Source organism: Maylandia zebra, linkage group LG17 (assembly GCF_041146795.1).
Source record: "Maylandia zebra isolate NMK-2024a linkage group LG17, Mzebra_GT3a, whole genome shotgun sequence".
NCBI lineage: Eukaryota > Metazoa > Chordata > Actinopteri > Cichliformes > Cichlidae > Maylandia > Maylandia zebra.
Window position 1 is genome coordinate 25025708 of NC_135183.1, and position 26431 is coordinate 25052138.

General features: G+C 39.0%; 1 protein-coding gene across 2 annotated transcripts in view; it reads left to right on the forward strand.

Moving 5' to 3' along the window:
• Positions 1–659: 659 nt before the first annotated feature.
• ptn (pleiotrophin) overlaps positions 660–26431 on the forward strand; it is a 53096-nt gene continuing 27324 nt past the window's right edge. Inside the window, exon 1 of one of the 2 annotated variants that reach the window (XM_004548395.5) lies at positions 660–810. The gene's annotated coding sequence lies outside the window, so the exon portion shown is untranslated. The remainder of the gene's footprint in view (positions 811–26431) is intronic. The other variant, XM_012918406.4, reaches the window with a different exon arrangement.

Here is a 26431-nt window from a genome sequence, read left to right on the forward strand (position 1 = left end):
ATAAAATGAACACACTGGAAAATTCCACATAAACAACAGTCAAGTGATTAAAGGTACTATTGTTTCAGAAAATATGTTATTTACCTGAAACAAAAGTTTTTTGTTTATTTGGAAACACTGGCCTATATAAAGCACTCAGAGACAAACCCAGAGCCCTACTGGTGTTTGCCAATATTCCATTGATTGCTTATGACTGACTTTTCCATAGATGAACACGATATTTTATGTAACTGTGTGGTTTGATGGGACTGCTGTTCTCAGCTTGCTCACTCTGTGGGAGTCACACGCAGACGTATTTTATTGTAGCGTTAGCTCGCTCCTCCTGAATATCTGCCTCTCTGTTGGCATTTGTATCAGCGTCTCATTTCTCTTGCTTATACATATCTGTCCGTCTCTTTTTCCTCACAGCTTTGTCTCCTGGTCCCCATAGATCTCCCAAACACTTTGGCTCTTAACTGCTCTCTCCCCCTATCTCTTTCTCCCACACACTCATCCACCATCTTACGTCTTCTCTCTGGTGTCTCCATAAGTGCCAGGCCGTAGCGTCCCTGGAGTGACCTTGGGGGGTAATGAGCTCCTGATCACGAGTCAGGAATCCCGGCATTCAACACCCAACCCATCACCCTCCCCTCACCCCATGTAACAGACACACAAAAAAAGAAAAAAGTCTACACTGCTATCGAATGCTCAGCCCACAAAGACAAATAGTATTGGAGAGGCAGGGCAGCAGGGCAGAGGTGCAGATGAAAAGAGCCTGGAGAAACTATTGCTTTAAGCTCTGAAATACAACTACCAGACCTCCAAAACAAAGTAAGTGGATTCCTTTTCGGGGTCTACACTTATTGATATGTAGCTTTTGGGGGGTGATACAATGTTGAACTGATTAACAGAGCAGTAACTTGACGTTATCATTTGTATGATTTTTGGTCTTTCTGCTCACTCTGTATGTTTGGGATGGGATTTATATGGATTCAAGGACTGCTAGTATCCATCCAGCTTGTTTTCATATGGCTTTAAAACTTGGAATAAGTAAAGTTTTTGTAAAGTTGCAAAAAAAAAAAACTCAGCAAAAGTTTCTGCTCCAAGCACAACACTTTTGCAATTGTGCATTTTTCTGATATTTCGCCTTTTGGTAAAAAAAAACAAAAAAACCCCAAACAAACAATAAAAAAAACAAACTTCTGTAGACATGGTCCTAATTGATTCTTTGTTGTTCTTCCCATTTTAAGCAGATTTTGTCTTGAGGCTGTTGATAGGAGATAATAAACATATGAAAATATAAAAGACTATTAAGCTTAAAATGCTGAGAATTATAACAGCAGATGGAAAAGTGGCTTGTAGACATACTGTGTAAACAATTGGAAAGACCCAGTAATCCAACAGCCATGGGCTACAGACTTTGCTGTTAAATCATTAACAGGCCCTCTTTCTCAGTGATTATACTTCAAACATCCATATGTTTTGTTTATTACTGCTATCAGCCAAATATGTGTTGGCCCAAATTAAGTCTGCCTGTGCGTGGGCACTGATTGAAGTGGGCTACTTTTTCCCAGGATGTCGTAATTTGGGTCAGGCCTGACTGGAATGACAAACCCAGAGCTGCTGTATTGTATCAGCACTAAGTGATCCAGAAGACCTTCTGCTTGCGTTGCCATGGCTTTCTTCAGCTCCGGTATAGCAACCCGAGTCAGACCAAACAGTGTTCCTCTCTGTCTTATGGGCATTCCTACTGTGGACAAAAGCTTTCTCTGGCTCATTCTTGCTCGAAATGAGGTGTCCGCTTCATTTCTTCAGAATCAACACATGGTGTGGTCCTAATGAAAGAGCAGGGGGAGATTAAACATGAAGTGGAGATGAGCTTGAGAAACCTGCTTTGGTCTGTAGGAAGTCAGAACACAATGTGGATTAAGCTGGATGATAGCCAGCAGGGGCAAACTCATAAAACTGCTTCATTTCTAAAAGAGTCCTGGCATTTTTTCTCCAAGATGGCCACTTGGAGGCCTTTAAGAGACATTTCACACATTCTGCCCTTTTTTCTTTTTTAAACGTTTGACCCCCAGACTTCACCACATGATGTCACCTATATGTCAATGTGTTTAAGCACAAAGCCAGTTCATTTCTTTCAGTATCCTTACAAATGCTTTGACGAGAAAGTTTTCCGTGAAGGAGCTGGAGCAATAAGGCATAGAATTACTCTGTTAGGGCCAGAGAAGTTCGCTCCAGGGGGGAGGGAACACTGTGAATGGAGCCAGTTCTCGTCTATAGGGCGCAAGTAAATGAGTGAGAGAGAGATGGAGAAAGAGGCTAGGGGGGTAAGGACATACACAAAGATCCTCACATTGAGTGACTGGTTTATTTTTGTGGGGTATGCACTGACCCCTAACATGTGGGATGTACAGAATGAGACTTGATGGGGTCCAGGGGCCCTACGGAGAAAGGGAGGAAAAGAAAGAAAGGGACTAGAAGAAAAGAGGAAAGGAAGGATGCCAGTAGAGAGGCCTGTCAAGGAACTGTCCTAACCATCAATCTCTAAAGACAATAGGCTAGAAGTAAAATCTGCAGTAAAGCAGAGCTGGAAAAAGCAATCATGTGACCCTTAAATGATTATTCTGGTGCCCACCTCTTGGAAGTAAATAAATCTGGTTAAAAAATCCTTCGTGTTTTAAAAAGTTAAACACGAACTATTAAATATTTCCAAAGGTTTGGTTATTACAAGTGGCAACAAAATAAATAAAAGCAGCAGAACTGAGGCATATTTGATTCACACTGCCTTATATGGGTAGCACTCTAGAACCACTGGACCCTACAGTTGACGCAAAGCAACCCATTACTCTGTTAAATTCTCCCTGCCCCTGTAGCAGGGATGAGATATTATCAACTTAGCCTCAAGATTAATTTTTTACCTCATCCTGTACTTTGGGTTCTCAGGCAAAAGTATTGGTTTGCTCACTATCAATCTTGCTGCTGACCACTCATTCTTTAATCCTTGATAGTTGCAATTTAGTGCATTTAAACATTTAAATATTTGATAAACTGACTGTTGGGGCTCTGTGTGCGGGCAGGCAGAGGTGAGGATCCAAATGCAGGACTCGTGGAGACTGAATTGTAACTGAAAACCAGAGCTTTATTGCTGGTGATGAACAAAACATTAACTGAACAATGAACGCTGAGAACGGAAACAAACAGGCACAATCTGAGGGTACAACACGTCACTGACACAACACGGGGCTAAAATACACTGAAGAAGTCATCAAGGAATTAGAGACAGAAGGGGAACACAGCTGGGAGGAATTAGACCTAACGAGACAGGGGGAGCGAAGCTAGAAACACTGACATAAGACATAACCCTTCAAAATAAAACAGGAAACAATTCACAAAGACACAGACTAAGAAACATGGACTTTACACAGAGGGAACACACGGGCAGAGAAGACTAAGCACAGAACTAAACCTAAACTAAACATGAGGGCATAAGAACAAAACCTAAGAACTAAACCCTAAACCAGAATAAACTGAAATGTAGATTTATAATAATTAAAACAGGATAACTAAAGAATAAGACATAAATCAGAATACAGAAGAATACCAAAAACATAAGAAACTGAAAATGCTGGGTCAAAGTGACACTGAGTAGAGAGCTCTTGCTATCACATTTCCTGAGTTTGTTGGTTGTTATAGCTTTTTTTCTGCAGTTGTGGCAATACAAAGTTACTGCAAAGAGCCCACCTTTTTGGTCTGTCGGGTTAATAATCAAGAGTGGAAATGCTGATGTTCTCACAGAGATGTCAAGCCAGCACCTCTTTCAATATAGGGAAGGGTGAGACAATCAAAGCTGTGTACAAAACCTCTAGGTTTGTAGGGGGGTTGGTCCCTGTTGTCTAAGGAAGCTCAATGAAAGCGCTATGAATGCTTTTTGTGGAAGAATTCAATTACACAAGCCAGTGTTTGTGTTTGTCCATAGTATAGAGGCATATTATGAATTTCTTGGTTTCTTTTTGATCACAAGCAAGTTTTATCATCTGATTTAAAAAGGTAAAACTTTCCATCTTGCTATTTGTACAGATTTTGAAGTTTTTCAGTGAACCTTTGTGGCCAGCCTCTTTCTCTGGCATGCTGTTGGTTTGATCTAGTATTTGATCCTCTGAGAGCTAATGAAAACCTGAGGCTTTCCACTATAATCAGTTGGCTCATTAGTGTTCCACTCAGTCACAGAGCCACCCACGCACACTTACACACATGCACAAATACAATCTCTCCCCAGGCCCCTCAGTCAATGACTAAAGGAAAATAGGGCAAAGGTCATATGGCTGGGTGTGAAATTCTGTACTTGCTGAGGAAGTAAACATGCAGCTGTGATGTAAGACTTAATTGGATGCATTTGTGCAGCTGTGCTAGCATTGCTGGTATTGTTTTTACCTTGTGAGCCATGTATTTATCCTCATAGCAAATCATGGCATGCACTGTCATAAAACACAATACAAATGTAATTTGAAGTGCTTTGGAAGGTGTTTTTTCACTTCCCTGACTGTCTGACAACAAATTGTGTAACCCAGCTTTGTCACAATCTTGTGAAGTCCTAAGCCAAATAGCACTCTTAGTTATGTTTGGTTGGCGGGAAAAACCAAAGCTCTGGGAGAAAATGCAAATTCACAGCCTTCACACCAATTCACACCTTGCTAGGGAATAAACCCCAAATCTGGTACTTACAACTGTAAGAATGTTTTTACGTGTGTGGCTGCTGCAGGTAAAGACAAGGAGCTCCAGAATTCAAGCTCGAGAAACGACGACTACCGGGAGTGCGCTGTACTGTCAGACAATAACATAGCCTAGCATCATTTCCCTCTGATTTTCTGTGCCCAACCAGATTGTTAGAGTGCCCCTACTCCAAGGCAACTTGGGTTCAACGTAAACATGAAACAGCCACTTCCCCGCTGTTTTAAAACCCCTGGTTTGCATTAGCCTCTGAAAGGGTCCAAAAATACAAACAAAACACACAACACCAACAAAATAATAAAAATAAAAGGAAGAAATTCTTCTCAGAGCGCTAAAAAAATGAGGATAGAACTGTATGAAACCCTCTTTTAAAGGCCAAGGGTCTCCAGATTACATGAATTCACTCTCCCCTCTAGAATTATTAACACTGTATCACAAACATAACACAATTTACAATGTTCACAAGGAAATAGTCCCAGTTTCTACTAGTCAGACCCCCCAAAATGGCCTTTGAATATGAAACCATATACAGTCTCTTCTTTGAAGGTGTAACTGTAGTGAGAAGGAGATAACTGCGGGGTTAAGCTGACCAGAGGTACAGGAGCTGGAGTGAGGAATCAAGTCTTGGGTTCACAAAAGCAAAGAAAATAGAAACCATGCCTTTGTGTCTAGGTGAAAGTGCGCGGGAAAAATACTGGGCTATGAGAAGGCAGCGCTTTCACATACAGCTGAATGAAGGCGGATGAACAACCAGGATGTCATCTGGATGGCAGGGTAACCCGTTCACCGCTGACTCACTTTGTTCTCGCCGTCGAGTCCGAAGAATGTGCTCAAACTCAGACCAGCAATGGGCAACATTAAGTGAAGTCGCTAAAGCCCTCCAAGAGACATGTTAGCTTCCATGTTAGCGAGGCAGCTAGCCAGAAAAGCACAGCTAAGCTTGGGTCTCACTCCAACTCCCCATCACCACGCTGTCTCCTTCCACGATGGCCTGCAGCACCAAACGTTGTGGCTACACAAGCCAAGCTTCCCGCATGGAGCGAAACTCCATCTAAACTTGCTGCAGTCGCAACTTCTTTTTTGACTGACCTCTCGGATCTCCTTTTTTGTCTCAGTCAAACCGTGAGACGTGGGAGACAGCTACTTCTCGGCGCCACACAAACACACACACCAGAGCGTGTACGTGGGTTCTCTATCTTTTTTGGGGTTTTCTTGCCTTACTCAGACAAGCCCCTTGAGGCACTATAAGGTGGCCCCTGACAATTTACATACATGTGCCCTTACATGTGTTTTGACCCAACTGTAATTCATAAAACAATGCAAAAGTAAGAAACTAAACTATATCTTCATTTTAGCAATTAAGTAATGACTCAAACAGGTTAAATATTTCAAGCAGTGTGCAAGATTGAAACCTTGAACAGATGTACTATATGTTTAGCAAATGTCATGTAGGGAATACAGTTCCTGAGGGTGCTCCCTCACTCAAGGTTTTTTTGTGTACAGGCCTTAGAGTGTGAAGCACAGGGGAATGGGTAGTGTTTGTATTCCTCTAATAAACTGAAGGATGATCTTGTCTCTCAGCACGAAGGGAAAGCTTGAAACTCAGGATTTTACAATAAACAGCAATACTTTAGTTGTAGTTACCACAAAGCTAATGTCAAAAGCACATTTATAACATCTAGATAATAGCACCAGTTTAGTAGTAATTCCTTGGAGACTGTGTCATTTTTTAATAATTAAAATCTGGTTATTCTGCAAATCTTTCTCTGTTGATAATAGGTACGGCAGAAATAAAAGTAAGCCGCATCACTAACTTTCTCTCCAGTACAGAACCTTGCTTAATGGCTCACAAAACCCTAAGGGGGCTATTAAATAACATAGAGCCAATACGTTGGCAAAGTTCCACCTAAATGCTATAATGTAAAGGCTCAATCAATGGAATCTCATTTTATTTAGAATGATTTTTTAGCTGCTTTGAAGCCAGAAGTAGATTTGCCAAGAGAGTTATTAGCGATATTATAATCGCTCCTATAGTGAGAATTTGATCCTTGCAAGCCATAAACTATGAAAGGGTATAAAATGAAGAAAACAAAAATCTGATATGGATGGGAGCAGGTTGCTCTTATGCGCAGGGATGCAGGAATTTGTTGTTCAACATCATGTGACCAGTGATGTTGAATGGAAAGTTAAATTGATTGTGAGCATCACTGTGGAACACCGTCTGCCACTTAGTTTCTCTATCCCAGTCGCACTGCTAATTGGATTGCTAATGGCAATGATGCACAGAGGTTAGACTCCTCTATGATTAGAATGGTTTGCATTGTTTATTGTGAAATCTAACCACATTACCAGTGCTGTGATCACATGAAAGGGAGCCAGTTTTGTAAAATATATAATTCTCTTGAACTGACTCAATAAAATTATGTGTTCTTTTTTATGTGGATTTTTTTTATTAGGCCAAATAGTGGTTACTTGGCTGCTTGAAGGGCAAAATTGTCAATACTTAACATAAAAATAATTTTAAACTGTTTATATAGTCTTCTCATGCCAAAGGGGGTTTCTAATCCTTGGCTAAATCTCAGCAGGTTTTAATCAGGCCCAGTGGAGAGTTTCTGCAGCTCTGGGATGTCTTTGTATTCTTACCTCAGGGTGCCACATTCTAGAGAAAGTATGTTTTGGAAAGTTAAATGCCTGTGATGGAAGGGGAGGGGATTAGATAGGCCCATGGTTACAAACACTGAGGATGGCTTTATGTCCACCTACCAATAAGTGATTAGATAGCAGGATCAGTAGGGGTGGAGGTGTTGTTACTTGCTCTATGTTAGTTTCTTACATCGTTGTTAATTTGAACAGAATTAAGCATCTTGAATACTTTTCTCAGGAGTTTCTTTCCACAAAGAGGCAATGGGAGATGGAGGAGTGAGAGGAAAGAGTAGAGTGGGATGGAATCTGGAGAAATCGAGAGAGGCGAGAGAATCATTAGTCATATCCATTAGTATTCCATCCACAGCTTGTGCTGTGAGACAGCCGGTCTGTCCAAACAAACAACCGGCAGAGGGGGGATGCCTCATTATAACTTCCCCCCTTTCTTCTCACCCGGAGTTCACATTCCATCTGACCATAAACACTAGGCCAGGGCTGTGACCTTGCCCTCTTTCTCCACTGGAGTTTAGAGATGTTAGTGGGGCTAGTAAAGCAACAATTCACATGCTGTTCAGTACATGATGATGACAGTACAGTACAAGGCTGCATCCTGTAAGAAGAAAGCAAAAACACAGTCTGAATTCCTGTTCTTTACCTCTGGAGCAATTTAGCTTAGCGGCCTCTACAGCCTGATGCATTTATGGAAAGGATATCTTGAGACATCTACTCCTTTCACCTATCTTTCCCAGTACTGTATCTAGACTTCACAGGTCCCAAAGGGAGCCCTGACTCTCAAGGGGCATGTAAACCTCTTGTGCTTGATGTACAGGGGCACTGAGAGGATATTTGCAGAAGACAGAATTGCTGCAAATACCTGCAAACAAAAAAATCAAATACAATACCTACGTAAAACATTCAGAGCCATATGGCAGGGGAATATAATTACCCAACAGATGGCATTTTTGTTTTTAACCCATTTGTGTCCACACTGGAATTTCATATAGAACTTGAGTCAGCCACAAATCCATTTAAATAGGTATAAAAATATTCATGGAAATCCCCCCAGTTATTCAGTGTAAAAACAATTAACAAACAAACTTAAGTAAGTCGAGTGGGAGAACATCCCTATTTTGCAGTGGATCATCATTATACATTAACTAAGAGTTGACCACTGTTTCTTCACTTTACAGAAACAAAAATGAAAGAGCAAATGTTCTTTTAACAACTTTTCTCATGAAATAACTCAAAAGGGGTGAGGGGAGAGGCAACCCGACTTATGCATACATATAAAACATAGACAACAGTAGCCCTCAATGGAACTGTAAATGTGAAGATTTAAAAATTAAAAGCTCTCACCAGTCCACAAATACTCTGAAAGCATCGATGGGATGCTGGAACAAGATGAATGCCAGCTCTGCAACAGCATAATCTAAATCATCAGCTGCAAATATCCCTGTTCCAGACATCACTGGACACATTTGGAGGTCTGACATCGGAGCTGTTTTGGCAGTGTGAGGGAATGTACATAATTTTGGTACATAATTCTAGTTGTTGCTGGTAATTGTATGTTTACCAGTGAATCATTAATCATCAATCACTTATCAAGAACTGTAGCAATTATCACGATTACAAAATTTAAAAAAATTATTTAAAAAAACATTTTAGAGGAGTGACATTAATTTTTAAAATTTCTACAACAGGGTATGTCAGTGTTACCAGTTCAGTCACCATGAACAGTGATTTAATTTTTTTTTTTGAGAATAAGGTATATCTCACTCAGAACACCTCTTCTCTTGTGCTTGGCAGCAAGATTGATGGTGGCCAAGTGCAGCAAACCAGACTATAAATAAAAATAAACCTGCACGTTAGAGATCCAGAGATGTTTATAAAGAAGCACCTGGCTTTAGGGTTAATTCTCCCCCTTTCTCTCTGTGTTTGTGTGTACTCATAAACCTATCTCAGTGAGGACCAGCATGCATTTATTGCCAATGAAATGAGGACATTTTTGAAAATAGAGGACCTAATTTTTCCAATTTGCTTAAAAAAAAAGCAGTTTGAGGGTTACGATGTGGTTTAACAGTCAAAGTTGGAATTGCGACATGGAGTTGTATATCAGATGCTTAATGCTCTTTCATTCAATGCTAATTCATTTTTTTATATATTAAGCTATAAAGCTTTGGTTTAATGTAAATCTGATATGTGTACATGTTATATTGAATGTGAACTTCTTTTGTTATTAGACTTGCATTTTAAATTTGCCTTGAACAATGGATATCCACTAACTGAGCTTCATACTTGATTGAGATTTTTAAAGTAAAGATTGTTAAACAAATCCACAGAATTGAGCTTAGTTGTCACTGGACCCTAGCTGGCCACTTGTGCATAATCAAGAAACATGTAGAGTTGTACTGCAGAGCCCGAGAACTTGACCCTAAGAATTACATTACAGCACCCTTTTTTGCAAGTCAATTTCTGAACCTCTGGCATTTGCCATTTGTACTTTGAAAAGTTCAGTTATGTACCCGAGTGACCTTTAAACATAATCATCAGAGAATATGGAGAAAATTAGACTACTGCCTTAATTTGAAAGGCCAATTTTCCATACACTGCAGTTATCGCTCATGCTTGGCTTGGGGATGCTACAGGCAATCAAACAGAGGAGCAAGTCACTGCCATGACAAGGACATGAACCTTCACTGGCTACAAACAACCTAACAGCCACACTAGCGGGAATTCAACCGGGTGTGTCTGCAGCGTGAATGAACCCCCCACCTCAACCCCGAACTCCATATTTGCATTCCTTAATTACTTAAAGTCATTACTTAAAATGCCTCTGAAAACAGTGATGTTTAATCTGCCATTGCAAACCAAAATGAATTAGTATACATTTGTTTTGTTCTTTTGTATGAAATTACACTTTTGGTGACTTTTTTTATATACAAAGATAAGAGAATTAGATGAAAATTTGCTGGTGCATGAAATTCTCATTTAACTTTCCCGTTTCTACATTTATTTATTTGATAATGTTGTGTTTCTCAAAAAATAGAAATAAATAAACTAACTACTTGCCAAATATTTCTATTTTTATTATAGAAACTTGTCATTTATGTATTATTTCGCTGTATAAGCTCTGCAGAGACAACAACCTCTTACTGATTAATCTGCATGTCAGTTTTGGCCACTCGTTTTAGACAGGGTCAAACCACCTCGACTGCAATGGCTTACTTAGCAGATGTTAAAGAAAAAGAGTCCTAGCAGTAGTCCCACCACACTCCATTCATACACAAGGACTTGATGTCTTTTCTGACTGCTGCAATGCTTGGTGGCAAGTTGAAAGGTTATGTTTAATGCTCTGGGCTGTGACTGAAGGCAAGAGCCGCTCTCTCCCACCATGCAAACTCCTCTGACTCCCCTGCTCACCTCTTAACCCTACACCCATCCCACAGCCAAACAGAGCCTGTGTCACAGAAGGGCTGCTGGTATTTGCACAGCAGCTCTGAGTTGTGTTTTCACTTTGAATAGGAATGATTGGATCTGTCCATGCAGCAAAATGGGCTCCCTTATTTATTTGTAAATTGTGTCACATATAGCATTGCTGCATTTATGGTTTGGTAAATAAAGCTGTAGCAAATACTATTTTGTGCAGATGAATGTAGACAATGACACTGGTGGGCACACAGAAAATCTGGCGCATTGCATTCCTGATGGATGGAAATAGCTTACTGCAGAAGCGGGTTGATGGTGAATAGGATGGATCTGTGAGCTGAACTTTAGTAAACACTGCATTGTATGTGTGAGCAAAAAGACTAAATGACTTTGGCAGGAAAATGGATAGCATTTTTAAAGGAGTAGAAATTGTATACATTTTCATTCCTTATTATCATAAAGTCCATGCCATTACTATGACTATAGATGTATGAACTTTCTTTAATATATGTGGACTATTAGTACACTGGGTTGGATAGTGTTGTAAACAACACTAAGACAGTAAATGACCTGAACTGAATGCTTTTCTTTTCAAGAATATTCTGTCACATAGAAACCTGTTTAGTTAAAGACTTTGTGATGAACTTTAGTGACATTCAGTTGGCTGAACCATCAATGGAGTGGTACACAAACAAGCTCCCACCGATTTTATTGTGGAATATATTAGGCGGTGTGGATGCTGCGTATTGAATTCCTATCATCCTCTCCAGTACCTCAGGCGGTGGATATCTGTGATGCTGCACGTGCCCCCCTTGATGCCTATCCCAAGTGGTGGCATTTAACCTGTAAACATGATTATTTCTGCTGCCATTTTAATATGATGGTCTTTGGGAACTAACTCGCTTTGCGTGCAAGTACAACTGACCATTCAAGGAAGTGTCGTTTTTGATACGTCCGTGTTAACTTCATTTTGCATCCCTTTATGCTGCTACTTGACATTCAAAAATAGTCCTAGTTCTAAGACTAGGGCTAGCTGTTCATCAACATGCAGCTCACAGAAAATCTAAACAGCAGGTTACTGAACGTAGTGCCTCATGTGTCACTGTTATGCTCATCACTTATTTGGCTTTGAATTACTATTTATTGTATTTATTATATTTACACATAGAAGTTTACGTTATTTACATGGTTATTAGGGTTGGTGATGGGTCTTTTAAGTACCTATTTGAAAAACTGGGGTTTCATCCATCTGGTATCAGAGATGTTTTAAAGTGTGTGTGCGTGCGTGTGCATACGTCCGTGCATGCCTGTGTGTGTGTGTTTAAATTTAGATTAGTAATTTTATTTTAATTCATGTATTTCTTTATTTAAAACAAGACTGTTCTGCTTATGTCAGACTAATGACAAGGCTTCAGAAACTCTGAAGAATGGATTTCCTTTTTCTCCTAGAAACTTAGCTTTGGGAAACAATGTTTGATCAAAGAAGTGCTACACATTAGCCAGCAACCCCCGTCCACCACCACCACCATTACCAACTTGATCGCTTTGTGCCAAATGGCCCAAAAGACAATGCAATCAAAGTGAAGGATTTGCTTTGGCCAAAAGTCATGTCCTTGACAGATCAGGGATGTCCAATCTGTGTCCATCGTGCATTCTCAGTAAATAACATTACCTCTGCTTCATCGATGGCTGGAAATAAGACTGTCACTGGGTTCTACGTGTGATTCGTTTCAGGTCATGTGGAGCCTGGCGGCATAGGAACTGGATGACACTATCATTACAAACTGGAGTGAACAAGATAAAACGGCTCTATTTCTTTGCTGCATGTTTCTACAAAATCTTTGGGTTCTTTTCATGGTGAAAGAAACAGACAAGTTTTATAATATGGCAACCACAAAAACATGACACTGAATGCACAGAACTGCTGTTGAATTATGTAGTCTCTTCCATCACATTTATATCTCCTGCCACACTTAACTTTCATCATTCATTCTTGCAATAAAAGCAAGACAAGATGAAAGAAAATTAATATGAAATGCCTTCTTAAAAGAGTTTATAAATTAGCACAGAAATGTCTTACTGTAGCAGCAAGCCAAATGCAAAGCACTGTATACTGATCGTTTTCAAAGCCAAATAAGCGGTGAACATACCAGTGACACGAGGCAGAACTTTAAAAGTTCACTTTGTTTTCAGCCTCAGAAAAGATAAACGGACTGTTTACGTCAAGTAACTTCTTGTTGAAGTGTTCTGTGTACTGCATACCCATACGGAAAAGAAATAGTAAAAACTTATATGTGATTACTCATGAAAGTGGCCACTTTCATGAGTAAATCATATAAGGCTTACATGATTTACTCATGAAAGTGGCCACTTTCGCATTACTTTCATACATTGTTTTAGTAAGTATCCAAAACATACAAGTTTCATTATATAATTTTTCAAGGGATCTTATATCTGTTTTCACACTTATATGCTTTTCATACAAGTTTCACACAAGACAGATACAAACTTTATAAGATTTATATATATCTTTTCCATATGGGTAGTGCTGAACAGATAGTCCTTATCAGGAGTTGTTTTTGAATGCCAAGTGGCAGCATATAGGGATGAAAAATGAAGTCAGTATGGACGTATCAAAATACTACTACAGTTCCTTGAATGTTCACTTCAGCTTGCACGAAATCGAGTTCATCCCCAAAGGCTTGTATTAAAATGCCAGCAGAAATAAACATGTTTACAGGTTGGCACTATAAAAGTTGCTGTTATTTAAGATTAATTAGCAGATATCGTTATCTCTGTATAGCTGCAGCTTGATAACTCACACTTACGTCCAAATACAGTAATTTCTTGGTCCTAAGTTGGTAGTTGCTATAATGCTTCTGCTGAGACTTCAAAAACCAATGGGTGACATATCTTCTGTCAGTCTTACACACATAAACTAAATACTTAAGTATTTTCACCGGCTTGTCCCCAACTTTCTGGTTAGTTTGAAAGAGACGGTGTGAATCAAAACAGTCTTTATAATCTTGGTTTCTATATGTTAATGTGAGAAAATGTTTGTATAGTCTTTCCCTGTTTCAGATATTTATGTCCATTATACACAAACAATACAGAGATAATTTTAAGATTATGGTTATAACTAAATGTTTGTGATGTACTCATTGATATAAACATGACTTGCAGGGAGTATTTATTTATTTACGCCAGTGAGAAAACAAAGATTAGGTAAAGTTTTCATATGTAAGAATCTCCTTGCTTTGACAGCACATTTTCTCAAAGACCGGAGGGGAGTTTGACATGTTTGAGAGCTTCTTGCAGATGGCGGGTATTTCATGCTTGTTTCACTGAATAAATTTTGATGGGCTGCTGTGGTCCAGACATCTTTTAACTGTCCCGACAAGCCTTTGTTCTTTTCCTGTTTTCATGTCTGATCCCCAACAGCCCACAGGGGAAGCTCTGTCGGCTGTGCGCTGCAAACCTTTCTGTTTGATCAACTTCTAACATATTTGAACAATTTAGGCAGGGATGAGGGCAGGTAATTCAAAGCCTGCCATAAGAGTGTTATGGGGAGATGAGAAGACACACGGGTTCACAAAGAGCAGCGAAGATCTGTTTTCTCGTTTCTGCGCCGCTGCATGCTCCAAAACTACCCATCAACGTGGAGGATATTCTTAAATGAACCCCTAATACGGCTGACATCTTCCATCTACAAAAAAATGATCCTATCTCCCTCAAAAAGCATCTCTACCCTTCCCTTGCTTTTCTTCAGGCAATAACTTATTTTACCCAGAAGAGGCCAGTGTGTAGTTGATGAGGTCATCCACTCAATATGAGAAATACTGTACACACACAAAAAAGGTTTTTAAACACCTTCACATGGAGGTCAAAGTAAAGAGACAGAGCCGTGGATATAATTTAGTCCAGAAGCACAGTGAGGAAATCAATGGAACACCGAGCAGCAGGAAACAAAGATGCACATACTGTCTGATGGTGAGTTAAGGTAAATGATAAGGCCATCCCCACCATTGTTTGAGTCAGAAACAGAGTGAGCTGGAGAACAAAAGCGCTGTTCAGTATTGCCATGAAAGGGCATTGATAGTGGGTGTCATTAAATACAGTTACTGCAAGAGAGGTCAGACCCATTATAGATAGATCATGAGAGCCCTCTACTGACAGTTAAATCAAAAGAGACCAGTATCACCATCACAGCAGAATCTCCAGTTTTTTCCCCCTCCTGTGCATTAAGAAGGAAAATAGACTTTATTGAATATGCATGATTATTTTCTGTGGCTGAACCATCTGAAATTAGTTATGTTCTTCTCATCATGTGGAGAACTCAGAAATTACGATCATCATTTAGCTCTAAAAATCCTAATTCAAACGCCCACCTGCTGTTCGGAGAGAAATGTTGTAAAGATTTAGTGATCTGAAGGGAGGCGTGAAAGAGATAAAGATAACAGTGGGAATATGCTAAAAATTTTAATAGCCAAGAGAAGTGACCCCTGATTGATGCTGGAGCCTTTAAGACGGAAGTGTAATTTTGCAAGGGCTTTTTACAGATGTGCTGCATTGTAAACAATTATATTTTTCTAACTCTATGAGATAAAATCTTACATAATATATTTTCTGTTGCACCAAATGTGACAGATTTTGCAATTAGATTGTAGTGAAATCATATCTCTGTTGCAGAGGTACTCATTAGAGTAAGTGAGGCATTTAGACATTTAAATCAGTTTAACGCAATTGTTCATTACTTTTTCAACACATTTGAATCCCATATAAACTCGGAGAGGAGAGTAAAGTTGAGTCAAGGTTTATCTCAACTCCAACTGTCCATCTTTCAGCTTCGGTCCAGCCACAAGGGGTATTTGAGTAAGGAAAAATTTTTAAAACTAACAAACAAACAAACATTAAGAACACACTGCAGGGAGAAACAAATCCCCCACCAAAGCAGCAGAGGAACACCGTTATTCAACGCTGCGCCTTAAAATCTCCTGGGAGCAACCTGTTACTGAATATTAACCAAGCAAATATTCTAAACTTGAGATGAGATCAGGCAGACTGTTTGCATGCATGTGGGCTAATTAACAGTGAAATCTCCATTGTATGGAGGGTCAAAGGGTCACTGATAGATTGTCTTTGGAAGAAAGTGGTTGAAAATAACAACTGATTGGCTTCTGCTAAAGCATACAGGTTAGTGGTTAAAAGACCTAAACTTACTTGCTTGCAGTCATCCCTGAAATTAGACAGATATTGAAGTAATGGTGCGACGTAAAGGGCTGTAGAGACCGACTATTACTGTTATTTTAAAAATCAATAGGCTATTTTTTTATGCACCACTTGTGGGGGTTTGGCTGGTTGTGGATGTGTGACGTACATCTCGTAGATGTTGGACTGCAACTATTCCTGGCCCGCTGCTGCTGTGTGATCAGAGGTGAGACTCAGCCTGGGGGGAAATTTACAAAAGTATGCCTTTGTGAGGCTTTCGTAATGTGCAGTCAGGCTTTCTTCCATTGCCACACAGAAAGGGAATCATCGGGGCTTCAGGAAAACAAAGAAACCATATTGTATCTTTGTTGTTCACCTGCACTTTTAATATCTATTTCAAGAAGGCAAAAGGAATACACATAAAACGCTGCTGATTCACACTATGTGGGCTCAATGAGAGTACCATTTCAACTGCGGGCGGTCTATCCTTCAAGCTCGGGCCCTCTACCAGAGGCCTGGTAGCTTGAGGGTCCTGCACACTATCTTAGCTGTTCCTAGGACTCCGCTCTTCTGGACAGAGCTCTCCGATGTTGTTCCCGGGATCTGCTGGAGCCACTCACCTAGCTTGGGAATCCCTGCACCTAGTGCTCCGATTACCACTGGGACCACTGTTAACTTCACCCTCCATATCTTCTCGAGCTCTTCTCTGAGCCCTTGGTACTTTTCTAGCTTCTCGTATATATAGCACAGACTGTATATATTCTCCCATGTCTATGGCAGAAGTGTGACACTGAGATTGTAAACGCAACAGTACATATTCAAAAAATGGTGGGAAGAGCTGTCAGAGCTGTCCACCACAATTTGTTTTGCTAAAGTGAATAAACACAATCCACCCACACTTTCCCTGTTATTGTCTCGCGTCGATGTCAGACAGTCAAAACCTCTTCATCTTGAGCAAGTCTCAGTGACAGCACACTTTAAAATGACTTTCAAGCTAATGTTGCACCATTGTCACTACAGTTTCCCTCCAGAGGCAAGATGAGAGCTGCAAAAATGCAAGAGTAGTAAAGAGGAGAGCAATAATGAATCCCTTGACAGTTTTGCTCACATCTTCACCCCTAACTTACTCACAACAAAAAGTAATGCCATCCAGAAAATAAAATAGAAAATGCCAAATTAAATCAATAGTGTAAAAGTAGATTATTCTGTCTTGGACTTTGCCACAGCTAATAACACAGCTAGCGACAACAGAAGATAGCCTTCTCCTGCATCCTGTGACGCACACTCAACAAAACTGATTCAAAAACTTGTTTAATCAGCCTGTTTGCCAAAATCTCGCCAGCACTGTGCTGCAATATGTTTTGGATAAACATAGCCACCAAATAATGCGCGTTATGTTATGTTCTGCTGGCAGACAACAGTACATATCCAGTGCTCTTGCCACTCATTTTTTTCTTTCTAACAGCTGATCTTGATGCTCTGTTGTATTACAAGGATAGTTGGTAGCATCACAATATAGAAGATTTTACAGATTGGCAGTAATATCTAACTTGTGAGTTTTTTTCAACGAACATGACACATATGCTAATATACTATTATCTCTATTGCAATGCTATTAAATTGCTTATTTATTATATTAAGGCTGCATATTTATATTTCATACCTATCCTAACTCATAAGCAACAAAGTAATCTGAATTACTAGAAGGTAAAACAGTGAACACTGTCATGTTTTATGGCACCAAAACATATTTACCCAACTCAGCCTTACTCCTGGGAATATGCAAATTTGTACCAATGTTAAGTGTCAAACTCACTAAATGAAACGAAAAAAAACTGTGTGCAGTGCAGCTATGAAGTAATAATCTGTGACATTTTCATATAAATAAATTTGATTTCCCCCTTCATCCGCTTCAACTTGTGAAAAGCGTTGATTTAATGCTCTCAACAGCTCTCACCTGTTGAGGTAAATTTTCCTGGATGTTTGAAAACAATCCAATCAGGTTTTAGGTTTCTGGCTTGTTTGATAAAAATGGAATAAGTTCTAAGTGAAAGAGAAGCATCAGCAAAAGAACATATGAAATTAGACGGCTGCTCCGGTAGTCAGTTTGAAGTTTATATAACTCTCTGTCCATACTGGACCTATATAAAATATAATACAACGTGCATATAATACAATAACAGTCGCAAAAAAGTTAATAAAATTACACCTTGAGATGAGTGTTGTTGTTTTGAACTGGTACTATAATAAAGAAATAAGAATGAATAAATGCAGCAGAAATAAACATGTTTACAGTCTTAGACCCCCCAAAAATTCTATAATTTCCTTTCCGATTTTTTGCTTCATCAAAACTTTTTTTTAGTTATATCTTAAAATTATGCTTAATTTGTTTATGCGTGTGTGTGTGCGTGTTATTTTTTGCAATCACCTGACAGATAATATTGCTTGGTGCATCACTAACTGTATTAATTGGGTGTTCAAGAAGACTTTTTGGTAAGTTTCATGAAATAATTTTATTCGTATGCCTTACTTAAGTCACACAGGGCAAGAGACCAATCTGTGACACCCTGCCAACGTCAGGTTGCTGGAGACTGGAAGCATGACTTTGACTTTGAACATTCTTCATTTCCGGTTTGCGTCACACTTTCTTGGATTTCACAAACCTCCAGTGAATAGTTGACGAGTGTTTTCAGACAAGTTTGCATCTTTTATACAAACTGTAGGCGAGTGCAACAATTAGCTAACCATCAGCTAGCAACCAAAGCAATCACAGATTTTACCTGTAGCTACAACAAGCAGTTAGGGAATACACATTCTTTCCCAGTAGCCTGTTGTTGCTAGGGTGTCACAGACAGGTCTCTATGCCTGTGTGACTAGAGCCTTACATAGCACTAATTAGCAGGCACCTATATAGTCAACAGATGAACTTTGCTTACCACGCTTGCTAGTGTTAGCTAATATCTAAGTCCGCTTTTCTTTAAATATTGTCACATCTGACTCTATAAAACCAAGATAGTCTGGGCATGTTACCATACTGAGTGTTTGCATCCAATTTTAATCATAATCATGTGACTTCTTGAATTATGGCTAAAAAATATTTGCAAAATCATGGTGACTTTTACCTTTGAATGCTACATCAGCTCATCCTTGACTCCAAAGACATATTCATTCCAAATTTGAAGCCATTCATCAAAGGTGATCCTCAGATAGCTTATGAATGAGATCACAGTGATCTTGACTTGTGGCCTTAAAAATCAAATAATTTCATCCTTGAGCCAAAGTAAGTGTTTGGCCAAATTTGAAGAAATTCTCTCCACACATTGATGAGAATTGAATGCAATTACAGAAGCACTTCCGTGCTTGACAGCAGAAGTATGGCAAGAAAAGACGTTTCAGCACTCAACTATATTGACTGTTTTACTATTTGTGGCTCTCAGTCTGGTTTTAATCCCAGTAACTCTTAGTCGTTGAGCATGTTGTTTTGACCATAATGCGGTGCAGGAGCAGCCGGTGTAGAAATAAAGGTAACAGCGGGCTTTATCTCTCCACCAACGGCTGTAAACCTGCTCCCTCTCAGCCTCACAGTGTGATGGCTGGTTTGGGGAAAGTGGGTGGGAAACCTCTGAGGGGAAAGGTTGGTGTGTGTGTAGGTGGAAGATGTAGGTTATCTGAGACTAGAATCATGGTTAGATCCAGAGATGAGCAATACCTCCTTCTTTGGCATGTGGCAAATAGTACATAACCGTGTGCTGAATTCGGAGTCCTACTGTATGTGCCAAGCTTTCAGCCTACGGTCATTATTATTCAAATTACCTCAAGAGCCAGACTGCACAAGGGAAACACGTCACTTCTTGGCATCACACAGCCAACAGGAGGTTCTCAAAGGAGATGATACATCTGTTCCGATTCGTGATTATCTGTGCATTCAAAGATGCCTCTGAATATACTGATTATATATGTGAGATTCCCAACGGTCTGAAGGGGTCTATGTTTATTTTTATAGAAAGGACAGATTTAACAATTATGGGGAAAAAATTTAACTGGCAACACAAAGTCAAGAAATAGCATTTTTTTGTAGCCATTTTTGAGACAGTGGGATGGAAGTGTACGATGGGATTATAATAAGTAACTAATAAAATAGCAATATAAAAAAACACATTAGGTTGTGCTAGTTAGGATCAGTAGGATTAGATAAAATAGATTTGGTGTTGCTGTACGAGGTTTTGGAATAAAATGAAACTTTTTATCATAGAAAATGGGATTTTATATGTAACAGTTTCTATGGTGGCTATGCAAAATAAAGGAGTTTGGTATTGCTATGATAAACTTTCTAAATCTTTTAAGACCTGAGATTGTTTCTTGCAGTATTGAAAGACCAAATTCAAACGGATTAAAGTTAGCCACTGTGTGGGTGATCAAAGAGTTCTTCTGCACATTGGAGTACTTATGAGCCTGTTTTAGATATTTCACTTTTGACTTTTCCATTACTGTTGTTTAAAAGCTTTTTACTTCATTCTGCAAGGTGGACAGACAACAAACCAGCCATCGTGGTTTCAGACTGGTTATGCCTTTGTTGGTTAGGACCTCTGTCAGCTCACTGAGGTGATTCGTTCTACCCACAGAGGCCTTGTAGAATAAATGGATTGCGTTCACTGCTTGTATGTATAGCCTTATCCAGTCCAGCTGACAGTGTAGCTTGGTGAATGTGAATCAGATCTTTAAGAGAGCAAAAACTCTCTTAAAGGGTTTTTAAAATATATTTGTTGTGTTTTGTTGATGATGAGAATGTCATATTTGCATTGGCTGTGCTTTCATATAGGTTGACCTGCTTGTGAAACTTAGCTAGTATTTTGGGGCAAGACATTAAAGTTATATATGTTTTTTATTGCAGTTTTGTATGTTTGTTTTTTATGGGGATTACTTCATAGCAAAAAAGTAAATGCTGATCTAGTATCATGGTGTATCAGCAGTAAAATAAAGTATTCGTGAACTTTCTAGTGTATGTACAAAAAACAACCATGACAAGTTTAATTAGATTTCAAAGTTATTGCTTTCTGTTTAGGTGCAGACTTACATGAACATTTCAGCAGTCAGTTTTAGAGCCAATTTTAGACTATAGTGTGAAAAACAACAAAAAAAGCCATTTACTGTCAAGTAAAATAAATAAAGTTCTACAAATTATGATGCATTGAATGTAGTTAACTGTTGAAAATGGCCAGACCTGCTTATTACCCCACTACAATTCCAAGGTTAAAACATTCTGTTCCTAGATAGCACATAATAGCTAAGCACAAAAAAGAACCTGCTCTCTCCTTCTGATGTTTATTTCGCTATTCACCACTTTTCTCATCATCACTTGCAGATTACATCAATAAATCCATTATTTCAGCACACTTTGCAAGGTCAGGAAAAAAGAAAAAGAAAGCAGTTTTCTTTGTTTTGGTGCACTTTCTCTGCAGCACTGATCATGTTTTTCTTTCTATCCATGTTTAAGCAGGTTTTTAAGTATTAGATGCAAACAGTCTGAGAGCATGCTTTCAGTGGTGATGGTAACTGCTACCTTTTCCATGGATTGAACCAGTCATGCTGCTGCAGCAAAGATAACTTTCAAGGTTTCTATATAAGTTATATGATGCCATGGTTGCAAAAGAATATAATGGCCCTTCCCGATAGCCTGCTCCATCCTCCCCCTTTACTACGTAGAAATATTGACATCTGTGAGGTATATGGATGTAAGGGTTTCAAAACAGAAAACTGAATATTTGAAGCTTACTCAAAAAACCCTTAAAAAACCACTGAAGGACACACATTGAAAACTTTATTTATAAGTCCATGTCTCTGCCATATACCATAATACCATATTGCCGTACTATATTATCAGATTTCTGTTCTGCTTCCTTCTCCGAACGTTAAAACCTCTTATGTGCAATGCTGCATATAAATATATAAGCAGGTGATCCAGGTGATTGATATATGCATTTTTTTTCTTTTTTTTCCTGCTCATTCTGTTGGTTTTTGTCTTTTGCCCTTCTCCCCCGTCCCTCTTCTCAGCTGTTTCTCTTTCCCTCTTTCTTTCTCCCCTTCTTTCCCCCAGTCAAGTCTGTCCCGTATTCAGTAAGTGAAAATAAAATAAACAATAAAAGGTGAATCAAATGGACCATTACGGCAAGGCTGGGATGGTCAATTTGGTAAAGTAAATCCGTTGGGCATCTTTCTTTGCCTTTAGACAACAATTCTGATGGCAAAAGGGCCAAACGGGACAGGCAAAAAAAGAAAGAAAAATAAATAAATAAATAAATAAATAAATAAATATATATATATATATATAAGCAACCTGAACAGGATAGTCCAAAAAAGTGATGCTATTCTCCTGGAAGAAAGCCCTTGTCCTGCGAGCACTGTGTACCGTAGCGTTGTCCTGTTGAAAAACCCAGTCGTTACCACACAGATGAGGGTTGCTCTCGGCAACATCTGGACATAGCCAGCGGCCATTTAACGCCCCTGCACCTCCTGAAGATCCATTGTTCCACTGAAGGAAAAAGCACCCCATTATGGTGCCCTCTCCACTGTGGTGCGTGGAAAACATCTCAGGTGGGATGTGCTTTTCATGCCAGTAACGTTGAAAACCATCAGGACCATCAAGGTTAAATTTTTCTCATCAGAGAATAAATCTTTCTTCCACCTTTCAATGCTGCATGGTTGGTGATGTATTGCCAAGTCCACATGGTCAGTTCTGTGGCATTCAAGGAGACGAGGCTTTGGAAGATGTTTTTTGTTTTTGAAACGCTTCAGTCTCAGCTGCTGTCTGATGGTTATGGGTTTTGTCTCACTCCCATTTCTTCTTGTTGCATGTTTAAGCTCTACTTGGAACCTTGGTAAGATCCAACCATGCAAAATATGATTTTTTTTGCCATTTTCAAGTCGTCTTAATCTTTTGATTGGGACTGTATTTACAGTTGGGTCTGGGTTTGTTTGTAAACAGACTGTTTTGCCGTCTTTGATTTCTTTATATTTTGCTTCCAAGAATCCAAACTTTCCTAGTGTTTTAAGTAAAAATTCTCCAGGCTTTCTGGAGATATTTCAAAGTGTCAATTTGGACATTGGCTGCTCTTTTACTCATTTTCAGTCCAGTCCTTGTACCTGACCATTTTCAGAGAAATTTTGTTTGTTAAGCCATTTAACGTGGCTCTATGAGCCCCTTAAGCATGAAAGGGGTACCTAAAAAGGATGAATGAGTGCTAAGAATTTGTTATTAGCAGCCTGTTGGAAAGACACAATGTTTTTCATGTTTCTTTAGTTGAATGTATGAAAAATATCATAATGACAGTTTCTTCAGATGATCTTTCTACTGTTACCAAAGCCTCATCAGAAGCAGGGTGGCTGTCAAGAAGCCGTTCTTAAAGAGGGGAAACAGATAATATTGCACAAGAACTGATCACACAAATCAGTGGCAATCAGTAGCTTTTATACAGTGAGTGTCTACAGCCATCTATAAGACACAGGTTCTAGAACAAAAGGCAGCTAACAACCAAAGAAGACTTTTGGAATTTTCCCCAAGAAGCCTGGAGAACTATTCCTAACTACTTAGAGGAATTACAAGAATAAATACCAAATTTGGCATTGACTTTCAAGAAAATCTGTTTTAACCTTATATACTGTAATTTTATTTATGTTTAGGTTAGGTTACATTTTAAACAAACTGTTAGACCTATTCTATCATTTTCTTTGCAAAATGTAACAAAATGACAGGTAGCTTAAGATGCTGAGTGCAACATCTTTGGTTTGTTGGACTCTAGTAACTCTGTGAGTGAACCTTTTCTTTTAAAACATGTAAGTTGAAAGTCGTAGCCTATCATTTGTGAATGTTATCAAACTACAGACGTTCAGAGCCTGCAATGGCTTAACCCTCTCAAGGCAGGCGTTGCCGATTTGCAACAGTTAAAAACTAACAACCTGATTACCCTACATACATATTTTATGAGTTTTTTTTACTCAGAAGTACCACTGCAGGACTTGGTTGTGCATTAGCAACAAAAAGTTTAATTTGAGCCTGAGAGGGTTAAATGGATGAGAAGGGTAACTATTGTGTAGGTTGGCACTAGCGAGTGAATGGGAGTGACTTGAGAGGTATCAGGAAGCCATCACTACTTGAAAGCTTAGGAGGGATATATATTAGGAAGAAAATGAAAATGCTGACTAGTGTTTGAAACACAGCCTCCTGTTTCCTGTAGTGTACATGATTTTTATTTATATAACTAAATACCTCAAGATGAACTAATTTGTGACAGCTTAAAATAAGAAATCAACAGTTTACTGGCAAGGCATGGCTTATCTTTTGTTTATAACTGCTTACTGCTCAGTTGTTGCATATTTATGTGATTTCTAAGAGAAAAAACAACCACATGACAATGGCATTGAGTTCTGAAGTACATGGAAGGATCTGTAGCAAAAGTCAGTATATGTAATATACTGAATTGTATATATAATATACTGAATGGCATTCATGCAGTGCCCATTACATACAGATGAACACAGTGTAAAGACCCTGATATTTACAATATACACTGAAACAGTTAAAATAAATGTACTAACCAAAGCAGTAGATATTTTTTAAATTAAAATCTTCCACATCCATTGTGCAAATTTATTGTAGTGTTCGTAGCTGAGGTGTGACTGATAACTAGATCTTCTACAGCATTATGTACCTTATTCAGCTGCAGATGAAGTCCATTCTCACTTTCAGGAAGAGTGATTTCTTGGCTCTTTAATAAGCTGTCACCGACTTTCGACTGCTATTAAGAAATTCAACAGTCTGTTTACAAGCACAAATTAAATACACAGAGATATGCAAAGCACTGCTCAAGTGGACAAAAAAAAATTCTTTGCATAACTCTCTGCTAAATACACAGAATAAGAAGCAGAGAAAGAAAGAGAGAAGTCATTTTAGGAGGCAGGGAGGATAGGAAAAAAGAGAAAGGGAGGGAGGGAGCATGGCTTTATCAAAAGCCAGACAAAACTACCCACGCTCTCTGCAAAGGCTTTCTCATCCAGCATACTTTAATGAACAAGTGACTCAAGGTGCTTTCAGCAGGTTCCTAAGAGAAACAAAGACACACACATACTCACTTTAGCCACACACACACACACACACACACACACACACACACACACACACATACAGATAAATGTTGCCTACTCAATTAGACAGACACCTCTAAATTGGCGCCTTTGGAGAGTAGGCAGGAGAAAGCATTTGAGAACGGAGAGAGGGAGGCGGGCGGTGACTGCTGATGTTACTGTGTGGGGCTTGAGGGATGGAGCAGCTTTGAGCTGTTTCTGTGCCGTCAGTGGCTGCCAGGGGGATCAGCCTGCAAGGGTCCAGCACCAGGACAGCCAGCATGTGAAGGGAACAAGACTAGCTATTTCAAGCAATCAAAAGGTACCCAAATGGAGAGAAAAGCAAAAGGACAAGTAGTGGGTGATAAGGTGTCCCCTGCAGCCAGGCACACAGGTGTTTCTACTGTAGCTTCACAGAAAGGAATGGAGATTAAAGGACAGGGTAAAAATAGCCCCATGTATGAATACGGCACATCTATTTCAGAGTGTTCTACAATGAGCAAAACCTGCTGACTCAAAGTAGCCTTCTTTTCAGCCTACTATCAAAATGTGTTAGATCTTATCGTGAGACCCTTATAAAATGGAATAGATGCAGAAGTAATATTTATGAATATTTTCGCTGTTTGGATATGACCTTGTGCAATCTGTTCTTTTCAGAAAAACTCTCAAAAGTGTCTGCAGTTTTGTGGTTGTGTAATTTGAACAATGTTCCTGAAAAAAGGTTTCCAATTTTACTATTTCAGAATCCATTAGAGAATAACAGTTATTTGGTTTTCTCTGTTTGTGCAACACAAAACAAAAAGGCCTATATTTAGAATGCAATATACAGAAAATCTACAAATATTCCATAAATGGAAAAGGGATAAAACAGAGTTTTGATTCATTCACTTGTATTTTTATTTTTTATTCCTATTTATTCTATTTATCCCCTTCGTATATTTTATTTATATTGTCTCTGTATTTATATGTGTGTGTGTGTGTGTGTATATATATATATATATATATAATATTCTGTAACTCTGGAACTTCTGTCGGTGCTGTGCTTTTTGGAAATCGAGTTTCCCAGAGGAACCCACCCGAGGGATTAATAAAGTTCTATATAATCTAATCTAATCTAATCTTTATCAAAAGCAAGTAATTACGGAGGTAATTTCAAAGACTCACTGAGCCGATTTTTCTAAGGTTCAAGATGCCATTCTCATTCTCAGGCCATCTAATATGACCACTTTTGCCTCACAGATACATCTAGCATTAAGTTTGTTGTTGGTGCTAGACACACTTGATTTATGGAAATAGAGTGAAGGGTCTCCCTCTCAACCTGTCA